Source organism: Corvus moneduloides, chromosome Z, assembly GCF_009650955.1.
Source record: "Corvus moneduloides isolate bCorMon1 chromosome Z, bCorMon1.pri, whole genome shotgun sequence".
Taxonomy (NCBI): domain Eukaryota; kingdom Metazoa; phylum Chordata; class Aves; order Passeriformes; family Corvidae; genus Corvus; species Corvus moneduloides.
In genome coordinates, this window is record NC_045511.1 from 5,317,181 (window position 1) to 5,337,543 (window position 20,363).

At 45.2% G+C, this 20,363-nt stretch overlaps 1 protein-coding gene across 2 annotated transcripts in view; it reads left to right on the forward strand.

The window, feature by feature from the left end:
- Positions 1-3,044: 3,044 nt before the first annotated feature.
- ELOVL7 (ELOVL fatty acid elongase 7) overlaps positions 3,045-20,363 on the forward strand; it is a 32,474-nt gene continuing 15,155 nt past the window's right edge. The window contains exons 1-2 of one of the 2 annotated variants that reach the window (XM_032096596.1): positions 3,045-3,205; positions 18,983-19,041. The gene's annotated coding sequence lies outside the window, so the exon portion shown is untranslated. The remainder of the gene's footprint in view (positions 3,206-18,982; positions 19,042-20,363) is intronic. The other variant, XM_032096595.1, reaches the window with a different exon arrangement.

The following is a 20,363-nucleotide window of genomic DNA, read 5'->3' on the forward strand; positions in this document are numbered from 1 at the left end:
TAAATGCTGAAGGGAAAAGGAGATGATTTAATTTTGTTTTGTGATTTTCCCCTCCTAGGTAAGACATACAGTATTGCTCAATGGTTTATCATATTTTGACATATCCCTTTTGGCCAAACCCAATGATCTTATTAAAATGCTCTTTCAAAAGCCCAGAGATTTCTTCACCTGTCATAATCCTAACAATTCCAAAAGAAGCATGAAGCAAATCCTAAAGGACAAAATCCTCCTCCTAATCCCCATCCTAATCAATTGCTCAGTGGTATGGAGCTTCTGCAGGATCTCTGTTACAAGCACATTGTTTTCCACATCCCACCATCTATCTGTCAGCCTCTCATAATGTTTCCACACTTTTAACAAGCTTTCTATGCAGGTTCTGCCTCTTTTTATCAGAAACTTCAGGTCTGAGCTTTGAGCTTCTTGCTGTCCTCCAACTCGGAGATTCTGTTCTCCAACTCAGAGATGTGCATCTCTGCATTGACATTGACGATGTATTCATTTCACAGCATCAGCTCACAGACCCTTCATCTTGTGTATTTCTGTCCATCATCAAATGAATTTGCTTCTTTTCTTCGATTTGTCTTCATATCCTCTCCCTACTCCTTGTTTTTGCCAAATCTTTTGACTCAAGCAATCATCCATGCTAACCATCTCAAAAGGCCGTAATTTCTAGCCTTTTGTGGACTAAAGTGATAGACCAACTAAAATGGAGCACCTGTTTACACACTAGAAGGTCCCCATGACCTTTCTTTGTGCCCCATACTTCTCCAGATGGGAGTCATTGGGGACTGTTACCATCATCCTAAACATCTTCTAAGAGAGGAGTACTGCATTTTTTGGGGTAGAAGTGTTCCCTAAAGCAGTGAGCCAAAGCTGACCAGTTGTGCTTTGTTTATAAAAAAAGGAATTTTTACATTTTCCTGGTGTTGCCTTGAGCAACACTCAGTTGCCACGGATCCCAAAGCAGCATCAAGAAGCCATGTTGCAGTTTTCCCCCTCCATGCTGACAGAAAGTGCTAGTGAGATTGAGATCTAGGGGCATCTGGAGAACCCCTCAACACCACAGCAGTGGACCACAGAACAGTTTAGCCTGGAAGGGACCTTGAAGTGCAACTAGTTCCAACGACTATGGGCACCTTTCACTAGATCAGGTTGCTCAGAAGCCCTCTCCAACCTGGCCTTGAACACTGCCAGGGATGAGACATCCACAACTTCTCTGGGCAACCCGTGCCAGTGTCTCAGCACCCTCATAATGGAGAACTTATTCCTAAAATCCAATCTAAACCTACCCCCTTTCAGTTTAAAGCCATCCCCCCTTGTCATATCACCATATATTCTTGTTAAAAGTCCCTCCCCATCTTTCCTACAGACCCCTTCAGACACTAAAAGGTACTATAAGGTCTCCCTGAAGACTTCTCTTCAGGCTGAACAGCCCCACTTCCCTCTGCTTTTGCTCACAGGGCAGGTGCTCCAACCCTCGGATCGCCCTTGTGGCCTCCTCTGGCCTCGCTCACGAACGTTCGTAACTCTTAGCCCTGAGCCCCGGTCGCGAGAGAAGACGTGCGGGGCCCTGCCGGGGGCGGAGCGGTGCGGAGCGGTGCGGTGCGGGGCGGTGCGGGGAGGGGCGGGGAGGGGCGGTGCGGGGAGGGGCGGTGCGGAGCGGGGCGGGGCGGTGCGGGGAGGGGCGGAGCGGGGCGGAGCGGGGCGGTGCGGGGCGGGGCGGAGCGGAGCGGGGCGGGGCGGTGCGGAGCGGTGCGGGGCGGGGCGGAGCGGTGCGGGGCGGGGCGGTGCGGTGCGGGGCGGTGCGGGGCGGGGCGGTGCGGGGCGGTGCGGGGCGGTGCGGGGCGGTGCGGGGCGGTGCGGGGCGGGGCGGTGCGGAGCGGGGCGGGGCGGTGCGGGGCGGGGCGGTGCGGTGCGGGGCGGGGCGGGGCGGTGCGGGGCGGGGCGGTGCGGGGCGGGGCGGTGCGGGGCGGTGCGGGGCGGGGCGGGGCGGGGCGGGGCGGGGCGGTGCGGGGCGGAGCGGGGCGGTGCGGGGCGGGGCGGTGCGGGGCGGGGCGGTGCGGGGCGGTGCGGTGCGGGGCGGGGCGGTGCGGGGCGGGGCGGTGCGGGGCGGAGCGGGGCGGTGCGGGGCGGGGCGGAGCGGGGCGGGGCGGTGCGGGGCCCTGCCGGGGGCGGAGCAGGGCGGTGCGGTGCGGTGCGGGGCGGTGCGGTGCGGGGCGGGGCGGTGCGGTGCGGGGCGGTGCGGGGCGGGGCGGTGCGGTGCGGGGCGGTGCGGGGCGGTGCGGGGCGGGGCGGAGCGGGGCGGGGCGGTGCGGTACGGGGCGGGGCGGTACGGTGCGGGGCGGGGCGGTACGGTGCGGGGCGGGGCGGTGCGGTGCGGTGCGGGGCGGTGCGGTGCGGGGCGGGGCGGTGCGGTGCGGGGCGGGGCGGTGCGGGGCGGGGCGGGGCGGTGCGGGGCGGTGCGGAGCGGGGCGGAGCGGGGCGGTGCGGGGCGGGGCGGAGCGGGGCGGAGCGGGGCGGGGCGGGGCGGTGCGGTGCGGGGCGGCGCGGAGCGGGGCGGGGCGGAGCGGGGCGGTGCGGGGCGGGCCGGGGCGGTGCGGTGCGGGGCGGTGCGGTGCGGGGCGGAGCGGTGCGGGGCGGGCCGGGGCGGGGCGGTGCGGGGCGGGGCGGTGCGGGGCGGTGCGGTGCGGGGCGGGCCGGGGCGGTGCGGTGCGGTGCGGTGCGGTGCGGGGCGGGGCGGTGCGGAGCGGGGCGGTGCGGTGCGGGGCGGGGCGGTGCGGAGCGGGGCGGTGCGGTGCGGTGCGGGGCGGTGCGGGGCGGAGCGGTGCGGTGCGGGGCGGTGCGGGGCGGTGCGGAGCGGGGCGGGGCGGTGCGGAGCGGGGCGGAGCGGGGCGGTGCGGGGCGGTGCGGGGCGGGGCGGTGCGGAGCGGGGCGGAGCGGGGCGGTGCGGGGCGGTGCGGGGCGGGGCGGTGCGGAGCGGGGCGGTGCGGAGCGGGGCGGTGCAGGGCGGAGCGGGGCGGCGCGGCCCGCCCCCTCCGCGCCCTCCCGCGGGCCGCGCGGTGCCGCCGCGCAGTTGCCGCCCAGCAGTGCGGGGACAGGTGCGGCTGCGTTGCTGCCGCGCGAGTGGAGCCGGCGGGAGCGGGAAACCGGAGCGCGGGCACCGCGGTGATCTGGGGAAGAGGAGCCTTCGGCGTCCTTCCGCAGGGTCTGTCCCGCGCTGGGGCGTGCAGGGCTGGGCGGGATGGGATGGGGCTCGGGCTGCCTCCTGCCCACCTTCCTTTCAGACTCCCTGGCTGCCCCCGCGTACCCCTTTGTCTGTTCCGCAAACCCCCGGCTGTGCCGCGCTTTCTTCCTCCCCACCTTCGTCCTCTGGCTGCACCTGCATCCCTGGTCCTTCTCCCTATCTGCACCCTTCTGTGCCATACTTTCAGACTCTCAGGCAGTGTCCTGTGGTGCTTCCTCCTCCAATCCCACTGAGTGTACTTCACCCTGCAGTACCCGACCTCCAAGCTTTCCGTCTGTGCCCTACACCGCACTTTGAATGTTCCCCTGAACCCTTTGACTGTGTCTGGAGCTAAGCAGTACTTGTTCCTCCAAACCCTCTGGGCTGTACCCCACACCTCTCGGTGCCTGTCTCTCAAAGCCCTCTGGCTATGCATCACATGAACAGAGCTCACCTTCTTGTCGTGAAGAACAAGGTACATCGTGGCATGTGCATGGCCCCACTGCATCAGGGACCTTACTGTTTAAAAACGCTTTTTTTCCTCACACACCTTTCACTCCTGAAGAGTGGTCCCAGGCATCAAGAAACTGAGGTTTCTTTCTCTTCAAGGGTGAAGGTTGGAGACAGTCAGGGAAGAGGTGTGGCCCATGTGCTTAAGATGGTAATATTAAAATGTAGGGCTGGAGGGGTGATGTCTAGCCAGGGGTTATCTGGCAAGTTGGAAGGGTGGCTGGCTGGCTTGCTGCCTTCTTCCTCTTTGGAGAGAGGTCACCTTTGCTGCCATGTGCGGCAGGTCCGTCCTTAAGGACTGGCCACATCGGCAGTGAGGCCACGAGCAGGTCAGTGAAAGCTTGGGGAGTTGAGGAGGCCACATTGGAGCAGTCTTCTAGACTTGTCCTTTGCAACTGTAGGTACATTGTTAAAGAATTGTAAGTTTGTGGATACTTAATTTGTAAATATGTTTTGAGTTGAAACTTTGGCTTGGGTCTTGGAGTGTTGTAACCAAGACAGAATAGTGTGATGCTTGAAAAGTCATAGTGAGGCTATAAACTAGGTCTTACTGATTTTTTTTTTTTTGGCTGGCATAGAAAATCAAGGTATGTTAATTAAAACTGTTCAGACAAACCAGAAAACTTAGAGTCATGTGTGGATACTCTCTTCCTTACTTCATTGTAATTCAGTTCTTCCCAGACTCATGTGTAGGTCTGTACTGAACATTGCCATGTGGGAGAAGTTTGAACAAGTTTTTCTGGTTGTTGGGAGCAGCCTGGGAACAGCATGCTGTCTGATTTATGCTGCTGCTCAACACTTGGGGTGCTGCCCGGGAAACATTCAGGCTGCCTTGGAGCTGCCTCACGTAGAGGTAGAATCACGGTGTATTGACATGGCATTAGGCAGTGTGGATGTACCCTGAAAATACTTCCATGAGGAATGGGAGCACTTGTACTCACATGTTTTCCTGAAGAAAATGTACAAAGACCTAGGATTTGAAAACCTAGAGAGAGATAGGCTTAAATTGAGGCATTGGAACAGGTTGCCCAGAGAAGCTATGGATGCCCCACCACTGGATGAAGGTCTGAGCAACCTGGTCTAGTGAAAGATGTCCCTGCCCATGACAGGGGGTTGGAACTTAAGGATCTTTAAGGTCCTTTCCAAACCAGGCCATTCTATGACTCTATGAAATTCTTCCTAGGCAGCACTGCTGTTGAAAATGAGGGGAATAATGCAACTTTATGGTATTTCAATATAACGTGTGATCTTTCTATTAAGTATTTATTGGTAGAGCAAGACAGGTTCTGGTACAGGAAGCAATATTCATGGAATGTGCTGGGAAAGATGCCATAGCATTAGTCAAGTAATATATGCCAAATAGGATTTAACTAGTTATGAAGCTCCCCTAATACTGTGAAATACCTATCAACTAGTTGCATACCAGTCAGGGACATTCTGTATCCTGACATGACGGCTTTTGCCTCACTGTGCCCTTCCCAGCTTTGTTTCTCTCTGCTGCAGTGAACAGAGAGTCTTTTTTTTCCCCTACTGTGGACTTCTGCTCTTCCTCTGGTTTAATGCTTGTCTTATCTCTCCCTCTGGCCTTCCCCTATCTGGTTGCCTAACACACAGATTTATGGAGGTGTGGGCAGATGCAGAGCAAGGCAGAGGCACAAGCAGTGGGATGGGCATGGGAGGTATGTGTGGGGTGAGGGAAGTGGGAGGACATCACCTCTGTGCCATGTTCAAGGGCAGGGGGTGGAAGGGAGCCAGGATCCCCTTCTGGATCTTCATTAGCTGCTTATGAAATCATATTTGTCATATTCTGGATCTAACTTGGCAGATGTGGCATCCCTCCCTGCCTGATGACTCTGCCTCAGCATGGCTGTCAGAGGCTGGTGCCCCGTAATTTTCCTGGTGAAGGCTGGTGTGAGCTCCCTCGTCTGCCCCAGCTGAAATAAGATGGTTTAGCTGTCAATTATGGGTTAAGACCAACTGCTTTGTTTTGTCTGAAGTGGATCAAGGATGACTTGTAAAATACAGATAGTAGAACCGTAGTATACAGGCAAATATGGATAGATGGGATGTTGTCATCTTCAGTGGCACAGCATACTTCATACAAGTAATGTTACAGCCCAACATTCGTATTCACTTCAGGGTAATGGATGTCTGAAACTTTAAGATGCTTCTCAAAGCCTGGGTAGCTGAAAAGGAAGAAATACTTGTTCCCCTCACTATTCCTCTGTCCCTCTTCACTGTTCTGCTTGTCTTTCCTGAAGTTTCAGCATGTGGCACACACAGAGGGAATGTTTTTATCAGTTTCTCGTTGCTGTATTAAATTAAAGAAATGGCAGACTTGATTATGTTTTTCTCTACTGCAATTTATAGATTGTTAACTTTGAACAGCAGTTTTGGTAGGCCTGAGTACTTAAAAGGAGGTTGGTCTGTGCTTGAAGCTGAGTGGTTACTCTGCGTTGTTGCACAGCGCTAGGGAGCAAGTCCCATGCGCTTGCCCAGGGATCTCACCCAGAACAAAGGCTCAGTGCTGCATGTAAAGGGAAAATGTGGCCTAAATGGTGAAAACTAAACCTTCTACTCCTCAAAAATACGACATTATTAAAACAAAAGAAAAGAATTAACAAAACAACTAGCTAATTTTGTAAAGCTGATTGTACTTTTTTCTTAAACAGTTCCTTTTAAAGGGTACCTCTGAAACTAGAGGGTCATGCAGTAGTTTTTGTGCCTGTTGTCACATTTCCAATTTGCCAAAAGCTTTGCAAAATTGCCAGTGATGTAACCGTTAAGATTTTTTTTCTATGTGTATGATAGTTGAAATCCAAAAAGTAAAAAATTAAATACGTAAGTTTACACTGATAAGAGACACCAGAATAACTCAGGTGTCTCTTATCTTTACTTGTCTTTGGTTTCAGTGTTTAATGCTGACCATTGACACGGAAATACTGCATAGTTTGGTTTGGGGGGGCACGGGACTGGTTTTTTGTTGGTCTATTTTTACAGAATTCACAAAGTAAAATGCTTATAATGTGTCTGTCAATATTTGTCTTTTTTTCTTTTTTCTTCTGCATGTACTTTGTTATTTTTGTTCTGTCTGCTTACGATGGCTACACACAGCAATTTATCACTGAAGATGTTGACTAGAAAACACCTGTAAGTAGTATGTGAATGGAGTAATGTGAGATGAATACACAGCTTAGAGAAGCAGAGATTTAAGTGTCTTTAAGGGTTATCTTGGTTCGTGATGAGAGTCTGAGGAATTGAATTTCAGTAGCATTTCATTTCAAAATCCTGAGGTAGCACACAAATCTCTTAAAAACTACTTGTAAAGCCTATCCAGCCCAAAGCAAACTCTGGCTTCCACCTGCAGAGAGGCACAGATGTCACAAGGAGGACAAATATAGGTGTCAGTAAACTCTATGAATCATCTTATTTGCTAGGAGCAATGATATTCACATTGGCCCTTTTAACTGTGCTAGGGTAAAACAGCAAACATCAACCCTTATCTCCACTCCACTTGTGATACCTACTTAGGCTGATGTAGTTTCATCAACATTTCTATTATTCCACATTCTTTCCTTTGCATGTGCTTTCTGTGTTACTTTTCTTTTGTGCTGAAGTATTTCTTGGTGAAAGCTGGTGCTAAGAAGCACTGAGGAACTGGATTTAAAAATGCCCTTTCTTTTCCTGTGAGGCTTGCTCTCCAGCCCTCGGTCTGTTTCCCAATCTATTTTATTATGCAGCCAGAAAAATGGTAGCTCCAGCAGAAGTCAAGGGTGACATAGGAGCAGGTATGAGTAATGGGGAGAGAGGTTGATTAAAATTACACTGCTACTATTAAAAGTGCTCTTATAATTGCAAACTTACCCTGTAAACAGCCAGACTTGCTCTGCTTGAGCAGGCTGTGCTCTAGAGTAGCTGCTTGTAGCAGCTTTATGAATCCATACATGCTGCCTGCCTGTGTTTAATTGTACTGTGAATTCTTTGTAGTTTGGATTATGTTTTATATTGATATGGACCTTGCACATTGGGCTCTGTGCCTGGAGCCTCTATTCAAAGACTTTTTTTTTTTTAAAGCAATGCCTCACTGAATGTATATGAATATGAGCATAACTTTGTCTAGTGCACTGCAAAACCCTGTGCAAAGAAATAGGATGTACTGTGCAAAAAGCTGCTAAGTTTCAACAGGCATCTCATGGGCTGGAATTCAAGAGAATGCTCCTATCCCAGTGACAGCATTCAGGGTTTATGGCTATGCCTGAGATAAAAATATAGCTTACTCTATTCCTTTTATTCTTTGTTTTCTAACAAAAGAAGGGGACGACTCTTGCTGGAGTCTGACTCACAAAGATCAGTTTGTTGATTTGGAAATAATTTGCATTGTATCATCAGTCCTGAAATGACTTAAAGCAAAGTCACAAAAACCTGATTCAGTGGTCCTCTGTGTGCTTTTAGAGTATGGGAATTGTTCATATTGGTAGTGTGTTCTTTCTTTCAGGAAAGTTAGTTGAGATGGCAAGTAGATATTTTTTTGTTGTTTTTGCCTGATTTGTTAGGAAGTGAAGTGCAAAATTTTTTTGTATTGTTTTTCATGAAAAGATACTGGCTGAAGCCCTAAGATTATCAGGGTTGTTAGTCAGATGTGCTCATTTATTCTGTTAAGTAAATAGTGCAGTATTTGTTTACTATGTGGCATTATGAATAGATGGGGATGGGCACATGGAAATGTATGCAGTCAGTTCAGAGAAGAAGTAGCAGGCAAAGTTTCCTTTTGTATAGGTGAAAATTATTTAGATTCAGGTATATTGCAAGAGAATAGTATATTTTACAGTTTTTGCATGAGCATCCAGAACAATGCCTTTTGTGTTTGTTTAGGGGTACAGTTGGAAAAATCTGGATTAAATGCATTCTTTTTCACTTTTGTAGTCAGAGTTCTAGCTTGTTTGTTCAGTGCTGAAGAAAAAAATTTGCTTTTTAGTCTTTAACTGTATAGAAAGGGTTGAACAACCTCAATGAAATTATTTTAATTCACTTTGGAATTCCCCTGTCCCCCTTTGTCTCTTGTGAATGAGAATTGTAGAATATACAGTCTACCAAAGCCAAGAGGATAATGAAGTAAACTCAAGTGTTTACTGTCAACTTTGAAACTAAACCTTTCGTAAAACTACTTGTAAGCTGCAGTTCTCAAAAGCCTTTTTACAATCACTTGCATTGTTTCTGCTGTATTGACAGCATTGCTTCTATAGCACCTGTTGTTCTGTAACAAGACAGGTTGTTAAGGAGTTTGCGTAAGTTTGTTTTTACATGAAAAAGGAATAAAACTAGACAAGGCTGTAAATAGCCTCATGCCATAGCTGTGATGTTCAGGAAGTTCACTCAGTTTAACTTCTAACTAGGAACATGGTGGATTTTAGAAAGAGAGGAGGGAATGTAGAATACAGGTGCTGTTAGAGTACTCTGCTTCTCTTCAACTAGTCCTTTAATGACTGCTTGAAATCTTATGGGGTGAATTATTGTCCATCTGAATTTCAGATTATCCTGAAACTGCTTTTCATAAACTGAAGTGATCCACTTGATCAATTACGGAAGCTTATCAGAAAGTTGAGGAGAAAATGTTCCTGAATATGGACTGGACCATGCTGAGTTCTGGTTTGCTCTGGAGTTTTTCCCAGTTTTGAAATGAGGTTGCTACTTTATTTTAAAACTGAGCATCTCATATACCCCGTTTGAACTACATTTAAAAGTATGGAATGGAAAATTGCCTCTGGAGGTGTGGAAATTGTGCAATCTGGTATTCTTGCTTTTATCCTGTAGAGACTTTACGCGTATTGTTGCAAAGTGTGATATTTCATCAGTTGCTTTCATCCAGGTGCTGAAGCATCAGACAAAACTTGATTGAATCTAGAAAGACACTTGTGATAAGTGAGGGAGTCACTTTTACAGACTGTGAAATTATATGACCTTGGCTCATTCTCTGAGATGACTGCAGTGGGAAGAGATCCAGTCTTCCTTTCCAGTCAGTGGGATAGCATCATGCTTTTAGGATATGGTCAGCTGGATGAACTTGCACCTGAATAATGTATATATAAGACAAAGAATGGGGTGAAAGCAAAGTCTTTGGTTTAAATGTAAGCCATAGAGTCATCCTGAAGTGAGGCAGAAGAAAAACCACTGTGCTTGGAAACGTTTCCATGATGAGGGCCGGGGTGTTGCTTTAGGTTCAGAAAGGGGCATGTGGCCTGATAGTTTTGCATATTAACTGGAATATTGAACCAGCACACAACACTTCGGTTTTTCTTACAGTTTTGCTGTGTTAACTGGTAGAAGACATGCCCCTTTTTCTCTGGGGACTGAGAACTCCATACAAAGAGTGAACCAAACAGTTTTGCTGTGTTAACTGGTAGAAGACATGCCCCTTTTTCTCTGGGGACTGAGAACTCCATACAAAGAGTGAACCAAACACACCTCTTCTGCAAGACATTGAAACCTCTATGTCAAAAATGCTAAGATTTTTTTGATAACTTAAATGCATAGTTATACATAATTCTAATTTTCTTTTTTATTGGAGACAGTCCAGTTTTCTTCTTTTTTACTGTTGTGGCATGCTGAGTAGACTATTAGACACTTGTCTGTTTCTAGTATACTGGTGTTTTACAGGAACATTAGTATTAGGCTGAGTACTCTGCTGCTTGCCAAGCTTCTTCGTTGGAAGTATTATTGTCTCCTGTGTTATTCTGATGTTGCACATCCATTGCCTAATGCACTTTGTTGATGGGATCTCTCTTTTTTTTTTTTTTTTTTTTGAGCTATTTATATTTGGCAATCTTTCAGGATCAAAAAGAGGGAAAAGAAAAAGTGCAGTCGACTTGGCCAGACATAGCTGGTTCATCCCTACATGCTGTTTTAAACTGCAGAGATGTCTTGTGGTCCTGGGTGGTCTCCCAAATGCTTGGAAAGATGGTACCAACTACATTCTACTGTGATAGTGGAAAATATTGATAGAAGATGAAAAATCCTTACAACATACCTGTGACTAAACCTGTGCGTGGATGTGTTGTTTGATTCTGCTTCTCTGTGAAGTTACGATTTGGTGTTCTAAGCTGATTTTAAAAAAGCTCTGCTGTCACAAACTCATGGCCTGCATAATGCTGCTTTTTATGCTGTTCTTGAACTTCCAGAAAGTGCAACATAATCAAGACTTTTAGAAATCCCTATTAGCAAAGGAACTAAGGTCTAGATAGCTAGATCTGGAGGAGAAGTATGCCTTCACAGCTGTGTATTGTTATTAATGTATCTTCGCCCATAATATCAACCCCTATTTTGCATTTTGTTCTGCAAACTCCTGCCAACTGATTTTTTGGAATTTGAATGAAAAACTGATACATTTTTAAAGTTGGATTTTTATAACAAGATCTGGTTTAAAAAATCTTGTGAGCCGCTTTTGCTGATCAAGACAGTTAATGTTTTTAGGTGATAGATAGTTTTGTTTTCATTCAAGCTGTTGAGGTTAGGCTGTCTTCTGACTACTGTCCATGCAACATTGTGTTGCCCATGCAACCTTTTTCTTTAGTCTCCAAAGGCCTTTGACTGCTCTGGGTCACCATGTCTGGATGTTTCCTCGCCCTAATTCTTGTAGGCAACCATGAATATTCCTATTCCATACTGTTTGTTGAGTTCTGACCTCCAAGTCTGTTGCAAGAACCCTTTGAAAGTCCAACACGTCCACAGTCCTTAGAAGGGTATCTGCATAGCAAGTGGAAAAGAGTATTTTTAGAACTGCCGCTAGCACTGTGTGAAAGCAAAGGTGCTCCCATTCTTGTGTGCTCCCATTCTTTTGTGCTCCCATTCTTGTGTGCTCCCCATGTGCCCAAGCTGTCAGACTGGATCTGCCTCTAGCAGGTGAGTGATCTCAAAAGGAAGAGGTGCTGGGGAAAGTTATCACACAAGTTGTGTAAACAGCATGCAAGATGGCTTGAGTGGTACCCAAAAGCTTACTCAAATTTCGAGCAGACTCAAATGGGGGCTTATAATGTACTAATTTCCATGCATTTGTCTCTGGATTCAACATATAAGCACAATGCAAGTGGCTTTGACTTCAGGATGAGCCTCCAGCTGTCCCTAAACTTCAGATGCCTCTTCGCTGTCCATTTCCATTCTCTACCCCTTTGTGATTCCTCCACTGAGCACACAGTACAATAGAAACATCTGCCTTTTCTACCTCACCTCCATTTCAGAAACTGTATTTCACTTCCACAGTAACTTCGGTCAAGTGTAAACTAATTACTTCTTTTTTTTTAAAAAAAAATTTTTCTTTTTTTTTTTAAGTGGAGATCTTTGGGATACAGAAATAAAAAATGGAGTGCCAGGAGAAATTGGTTTTACTGCTCTATTTAGTTGTTCTGGCTGAGAGGCCTGAGTCTCCAGACAATGGTATAATGTGCCTTCATGAGTTGCCTGATGCTAACACTCATGAGTGTGTTTCATAGTGATTAACCAGACCTTCCATCATGCTGAAGAATGTTAATTTACACAACAACAACCTAAGTCCTGTATACCTCCCTGAATATCCCTCAGTGATTTGAAACTTCCAGCTGCAGCTGTATAAATTACCAGCTCTGGACTGGAAAGATTTAGGATGTGGCAGTATAGTTGCTTCCTGGAGTGCTCCAGAAAGTACACGTGCCAAGACTGGACTTGGGAGCAGCAGCTTTTGTAATGATACTGTCAGCATGCCTTCTTGGGTAGGAGGAGTGTTCTGAGACTTTAGTTTAAAAAGCACTTAGCACATGTCCTTTAAAGTGGCTTTTGTCACCCTAAAGTTCTGTCGTTGCATGTCACTGTGCAGCTGCTGCCCGTGTCAGACTTCCCAAAGTTCCCGTTGCGCTGTGTGGGTCACTGCCGAAGGTGCCAGCACAGCTGGTTCCTGCTCTCTGGGAAGAGCCTCCCAGGGAGGGTGCAGTTGCTGATGTTTACAGTGCTCAGCAGCATGTCCACTATGCCGCATGGTAGCCTAAAAAGAGAGGGGGGAGGGAAGGGAGGGTGTCAGTTCTAGGTCAGCTGCCTTTAAAATTTATGCCTGCCTACTGCGATGCAAGCAAAATAGGAGCAGAAGGAATGCATTCTTTTGCTGCCTAGGATATCGGCCCAGGACCCAGAGGGTGGGTAGGTTGAGCAAGTGCAAGGCAGCAGGAAACAATGGTAAAGCAAATTAGCTCACGTCAGCATGGGAGAGTGGTGTGGGAGCAGTTCAACTATTGTCAATTGCTGCGTTAAGGGTGAACAAAATAGGATGTTGCAACTCTGCACGGGTGTTATCAGTGTTACTAATATTCTGAACCTAGCAAGGTTAGAGCTGGTGCAATAAAAATTCCATAAAATGGCATTGATTTTGCAATGTTGTTTTGCCATGGCAACTACAGTGACAAGAGCTGAGTGTATGCTATACACAAGATGTAACCGTGGAAAAACACCTCTTCCTTTGATAATTATGAATATTTTTCACTTTACTTGCTTACCTCTTCTTTCTTAAGGTGAACACCTTTCTAAGGTGTTCTTAAGGTAATTATTTACACTTTTTTCCCACCTCCTCTTCCTATAAAACTCCTTTCTGATGTATTTTCATGTTACAAAGACAGCCCCATCTACCTGTCTTTGTCTACTGCAGGTGAAAATTATGGTCTAATTTATCTTTTTTTTTTGAGTGATGAATAGCAACGGGTACATTGCCATTGATTACTTGGTTACGACGTCTTCAGAAATAAAAAGTCTTGTCTGTTTTTTTTCCATTGTTATTGGCTAGATTAGCAAGATGCTACCTATGTAACAAGTCCTGTTCCCCTTTATTTTAAGGAGTCTCCTCTGGAAGTTGAAGTCTAGCTCTGCATTTCTGTTTCTGTTTAGCTTCCATGGAGTGACCCCCACCATGACTATTTAATGACAATTTATGTTGTTTTTCTACTAAGAGATGGGTAAACACAAACCAAGTCCTTGGTAGCAAACTGCTTTTATTGTGATTAATTCAATGTATGAGATTGTCATATTCAGTTAACTCATATGCATTAACTCTTAACTGCAAATTAGGATAGACGATATGGTGGAGCCAACTCAGTGACTCAGCTTGCTGCTAAAGGCAGGGGACAGTCTCAGACATTAGACATCTTTGATCCCTTTCATTCAAAGTATTTAGTTGGCACTTGCACTTCCTGTCTCTTTTTAGAGCTTACCTATAAACTGAGTATTAAAAATAATGTCCTTCCTAAAAAACCCAGTCTGTGTTATCTTTGCAGTGCAGGTAAATAGCAGTCCTTACCCCTCTAGTTCAGTACAGAGCTCTATATTCTGCTTTGCTTGGTTACTAATGATGTGTATACACTTCACAAACACTACAGCTGTAAATAATTCTTACATATCCTTATCAGAACTGTCTCTACCATAGCTGTTTTTAGAGGAAAAACAAACAGAATGGGTAAAAGCTCTGTGTGTTTTGAAGACGTTGGCTTATAGATGAACGAGCAGGGAGCACAAGGGGGTATAAGTTAGCACGATTGTGCAGCATGGCTGAAAATACTACATTGTGTTACTACTTTCTAGCCCCTAGTTCTTGTTTTGTTTAAAGTGACCCAAAGCTTAGTTGATCTGGTCTTTAAGGAAAATCTGAAATGCTGAAAAAAGTTTTCTAGTTGCATAATAAGGTAAGGAGGAAAAAGGAGAGTCTAAATCCTTTGGGGAAGGAGGGTATTAACCTGAGTTGGATATGGCCCAATTACTGAATCAATGCTTTACCAAAGGCCTTTGATAAGGGATGATACACCATTATCTAATGGAAGTGAGATTGCATTAACAACCTGATGTTGACTTCTAAGTGAAAGTTGTCATGCTATATGTGTCACAGGTGTCACTGTGTAAGCAGGTCTAGGTGACATTGTGAGTTGGTGTCACTCAGCTGGAATCAAAGGAGCCAAGTGTAAGTTGTGCACTGGGGCACCAAGGAGAAGAGCTTCTGTTCTCAGCTGTGTGATGAGCCACTCACTGCAGCAGAGGAGCAGGTAGGTGAGACTTGTTGGCTGAAGGATGGGTGACATTTAAATGCTCAATAAAGATCTTTTGTTAAAGGCAGGGGAGCACTGAAAACAAGTTAAAAATCTTAGAAACTTTTCCCCTTCTAATGTTTTTGATTTTCTCTAAAACATTGGAAGTATGGGGAGAGAAAATTGGTGAAGATACGCTGATGTCCATAGTGCTCACTTCCTAAGTGAAACTGAGAACTTTTTCAGGGACGTGCCCAGAGTCTCATACTTGATTTAAACTTGCTTCAGACTTGTAAAGAAGCTTCCTTCCAGGCTATGATTGCAGGGACTATTTAGACTTGGTAAGTCTTTCTGTGTGATTGGGAGATTAGTCCCTAGGATCATTTCACATGCATCCCTGCAACCTCAGGTGATATATTTAAGATATTTAAGATACTGGTGATGACAGGTCTTTTCCTGCCTTACTGTAGTACAGTGTAATTTTTGTGGCTTCACATCTAATCTTGTTGAGTGTCCCTTGTGGTTTGTGATGGACAGAGTGATGACTTGTTGAGGCGGAGCATGTGAAGTTCTTGACTAGGGATGTAGTACAGGATTGTCTGTGAGTAGGCGGGACTGGATGATGATGTGGCCTCCCTACATGACTTCATTATCAGCTTAAAGGGACCTATGACAGGGCTGTTATTCCCACTTTTCTTATTTCCTGTGGCATGCCAGTTTGTGATTCTTAATGTTTTCTTTGCACAGGCCAGTTCAGCATTTCAAATCGCAGTTGACTGAGAAATAATAATTTTTTTCTTTCTCAAAGCGTAAGCTTTCATTTGGGTTGGTGAGGTGCTGTGGCTTATTCTGCAGCTGCCCGGAGCAGACCCATTAGCAGTGATGCTGTGGGACTGGACTGCACACGGGGCCTTCCTCAGTCGGACACTGGGGATTGATCCAGTGTATGTGATCAGTGTATGTGATGTAATTCTGGCTGGGAGCTGGGTACAAAACAGGGCTGTACTCCTGAAATAGTTCCCATAAGGGGGATTTTCCATGCCTGCTGTTGGTGTTCAGCTTTGCTGTGAAGTCTTCAGTACCTGTTCTTTCAGTAATTTATAGAGAGGTGTGGAAGGAAATACAAACTGGTCTTTATTTTACCCAGCAGCAGAGTGGGAAATCCATTAGACAGAAAACCATTGTGAAGTGTGGTTGAAATTAAAGCTGTTTTCACTCATTCTGGTACCTAAAGTACTTCAGTCACATATGTGAATAACAGATTTGGTGCTAGTTTAAAAAGCAAAGGATTAAGTAAAGAGGTGCTATATAAAAAATTCAGTAAGGGCGACTGCACAAGATAAGTATTAGATCTCTTATTGAATAGTTCCAGTGAAGAATTTTATAAGTACATGTTCTAATAAAGTTTCTAAGCTTCAGTCATCTGTTTTTAGGATGCCCACTGTCATCTAGCAGAGGCAGTGTTTATAAGCAAAATGGAAAAAGCCATCTAATTCTAAGGAGCATGTAGCAAACTTGCATGTGAGATGAATCTCTCAAAAACTGGGCTGGATGGTTGAGAGAAGGCATAAAGAATGGAAAAGTTGACATGTGGAAGGTATCTTTCAGCTTTTTACCGGCTAGGCTAGTGGTTTATTGCCTTAGAAAGCCTCGAGCAACCCAGAGAGGTAGCACGGGCAATCTGGCACTTTAGTAGCTCTAAAATCAGTACCTGTATCAGCTGCAGAGCAAATACCACCAGCAGAAGCAAAGAGGGAGAAATACAGCTCCCTGCTCGCTCAATTTCCTCCAGTTAGAAGCTTTCAAAACAAACAGACGACAAGATGTTCACAGGAAGGATAGCAGAGCCAGGAGAGGGCGGGGCCTCCCTCGATCGTCTCTTGTATCCGGAGAAGGGGAAAGGGGAGGACTGGGGGCGGACCCGGGGTGGCCGGACAGTGAGACACTGCTGAAGAGACTGAGTTACATTTGGTTTTGCCCACGCTTAGAACAAAGGAGCTCAGAGCACATGGCAGAGGCAAGTGTCTTTGGGAGGGGGAAGGGAAGCTCAGAACAGGCAGCAACAGTGACAGAAACTTCTCTCAGCAAAATCCATAACAACAGGTGACACCCAGCTAAAGTTTAAAACTTTGTTGCAGAATATGGGTGAGTAATCCGTGTAATATAATAGGCAGTTTGTAGCTGCTTGCCATGTGACATAAGGGAGTACTGTAGTTAAAAGGACTGCAATTATGTAACACACAGCCTTGGGAAATAGGAAGGGCAGAGCCAGTATTTCCCAGGTAAAGCTTAAGATAAAATCAGTGAGATGTCCTAATTTAATTACCTTCTGAACTTCAAGAGCAGAATTAACAACCGTATACAAAGTGATTCTGAAACATGAAAGTTTCATAATTGTGCCTGAATCTGTAAACCAGTATTACTGCCATTTCTTAAGCTATAATTTTGAAATCAGACCTGCATGGGTCAGTGCTTTCTGTAGGCTCTCCCACTCTTCCAGTGGGGTCTGCAGGGTGGACGATCCTCTAATCACAATTGTCTTACCAGGCCAGGCGTGATACTCCAGAACCTTTGATTTTAGGACCCATCCTGGGTAGAAATTAGACCCCTGAAATCTGCACTGGGTTGTCATAATCTCCAGACATTTTCCGAAGCATCCCTGTAAAAGTATCTTGTCTGTCTTTTTAATAATTAGCTTTGTTCTCTAATGTAAATTTTTAATGTTAAGTGTTTTCACATTGAATTGAACATTGTTTTTTGGAGTGACAGAGCTTATATTAGATTGTTTCATTCTTGGGGTTTTTTTGGGTTTTTTGTGAAGTTCTTTTGTGTGTTTATTTTGTTTAGTAGCCATTAACATAAAACAATTGTTATAAAATTACTATTTAAAAGCAAATCTTGATATCTGTTTTATTATTTAAAACTATGTAGGGGGAATAAATGAGCATAAAGAATGACAAATATCTTTCATGTGGGTTAAACAAAGGAATGTGAGAAACTTCTTGTTCTCATTTAAAAATCAGGCATGTTTGAGGCATACCAGTAATTCTCATTACAAAAATCACTAATAGTTTTGCGAGCTAAGTGAACTTGAGCACTTCCAATAGCTTGTTTCCTTGCCACTTGTCATCATCAGACATTCTCATATGGTTTGCTGTAGTATTTGTGGCATTTTTGGTTGGTGTAAACAATCTTATCTGCGCTTGCCTCTCCAGTAAAGGTAATGGTCCAACTTGGAATTGGTTCTGCCAAGCTGTATGCCTTAACTCAGCTGCAAGTTAGTGGGCTCTTCCAGCTGTCTGCTGAGCTGCAGGGAGCCAGAGCACAGATTACTTTGCTCTTTTCCTCCTTTGCCTCACTTAAAGCTCCTTTTTTTATAGTGGTGGAGACACACTTGTTTAAAGATGTCTTCAGAAATTATGCTGCTACACTGACTTCAACTTAGGTGCACAGTATTTCCATTGACAAAAAGAAAAGTAACACTTATTTCTTTTGAAGAGCTGAATATCTTGCATGTTTTTGAGGTGATTTTGACAGTTGTTTTCCAAATGCATGTGTTTTGAGAGAACTGCCTCTGTTATTTAGAACTTTTCAAGCTGGGCAGACTACTTACATGACTGCATTTTTGAGTTTATTTAAATTGTTTGCAATATGTCATTCAAAATAACCCAATTTTGAAAATGAGTCTGCTAGTGTTACCTAATTTTGAGAGAGTTTGCTACAAACTGGACAATTTATTGTGCATTTTAATGGCATTTTAAAATTTTGATAAGAGCAGAAAGGGGACGATTGGAAATAAAAGTGCTGGTGTACTGGTTCTGTAAGTACATTAGCAGGTAGGTAAACTGAATGTATGTTTTCCTGACTGAACTATGGCTCAACAAATGCTTAATGGGCTGATGAGCTTATAGTATGAAGAACTAAAACTGTGTATTTAACAAATGGCCTTCTGGCCGCAAGTCTTTGACCCTTCAGGTGAACTCTTTCCAATCACACATTTAGAAGATAATTTCTGTAGCCTACAAAACTGCCAAACCTTTTGGAAGATTGCATTATTGTCAAAGCATTGTCAGGTTACTTCTTAACAACACAGTTGTACTGTAAAAAACAGTCTTTCAAAAATAGTTTGTTTTTCTTGATGAAGCACAAGCTAGTTGTTTATCTTGTGTGGAAGTATGTGATTTCCTTTTTTTTTTTTTTCACTCTTCTATTAAAAAAACCCCAGGCCTCGATCATACTGTGTTCCAGCGTGTATGAATATGTGTGTGAACTAAGTATAACAAGGTAAGACAAAACAATTTCCATGCTGTCATTAGCCCTCCTTTTTGTAGGTGGTTAACAAAAAAATTATCCTGAAAACCTAACACTAATATAAAGTATTGTTCACAGAAATGGATTTATGCAGGAAATCTGGGTAGCTAGTTAAGAAAATAGGTAGAATTGTAAAGCACATGAAAAGTGAAATAGTAATGTCATATATAGATGTTGGTTTTAAATAAACCTTTTAACTGTAGGAAAGTTCTGAACAGCACTTTATCTTGCAGACATTATTTCTTAAAGTAATTGGGTTTAACTTACTGTATTTTGCTTCATACTAATTGATCAGTCACTATTGACTGGGGCTGCTTTCTGTGTAAATCCTCTCAAGGATAGTTACTGAGCTCCAGAAACTTTCAGAAGACATTTGGTAACTGTGGTGGAGTTGTATCTTGCTTGATTATGAACAGAAAAGAAATCTTGAAGGCTGAGAGCCTCTGCTATCTAAACTTTTGAGGACTATTTTAAAGGAAGGGGAGCTTTGAGTGCTGGGGTCAGGAGAGGTGGGACATATCCCTTGCCATCAGTATGGCAGGATCCAGATTTCACTGTCATCTGCCTTTCTACTAAAGGCAGAAGAAATCTGTTGGAAATAGTCTGATTCCAGATAAAAATCTTGCTTTTGGCCTCAGTGCCTAGCAGGTATAAGCATTACTATTTAAACACTGACAGCATGTTTGTCTGACTTCTGATGCAAAAATTAAAGTGAAGTTGAGAAGTCAAGTGGGTAAATGTAAAGAATTGTCTATTTGTGAGTTTGCAGTTGTTGAATAACAACTGTAAGAGGGTGTAACAATCAACACCCCCAAGCCCATTGTAGTGGGTTGACCCAGTCTTGGTGCCAGGTGGCCACCAAAGCCTCTCTCTCATTCCCCTTCACAGCTGGACAGGGGAGAGAAAATACAACAAAGGGTTCATGGTTTTAGATAATAATTGGGGAAGATCACTCACCAGATACCATTATGGGTGGAACAGACTCGAATTAGAGGTATTAACTGAATTTATTGCTAACTAAATTAGAGCACGATAGTGTGAAGTAAAATGAGACCTTAAAACACCTTCCTCCCACCCCTCCCTCCTTCCCAGCTCTGCCTCCTCCACTCCCAGTGGTGCAGGGAGACACAGAATGGGGGTTATGGTCAGTTCATCACATGTCATTCCTGCTGCTGCTCAGGGAGAGGCGTCCTTCCCTGCTCCAGTGTGGTGTCTCCCCCATGGGAGACAGTTTTCCATGAACTTCTCCAATGTGAATCCATCCCATACAACAGTTCTCTACGAACTGCTGCAAT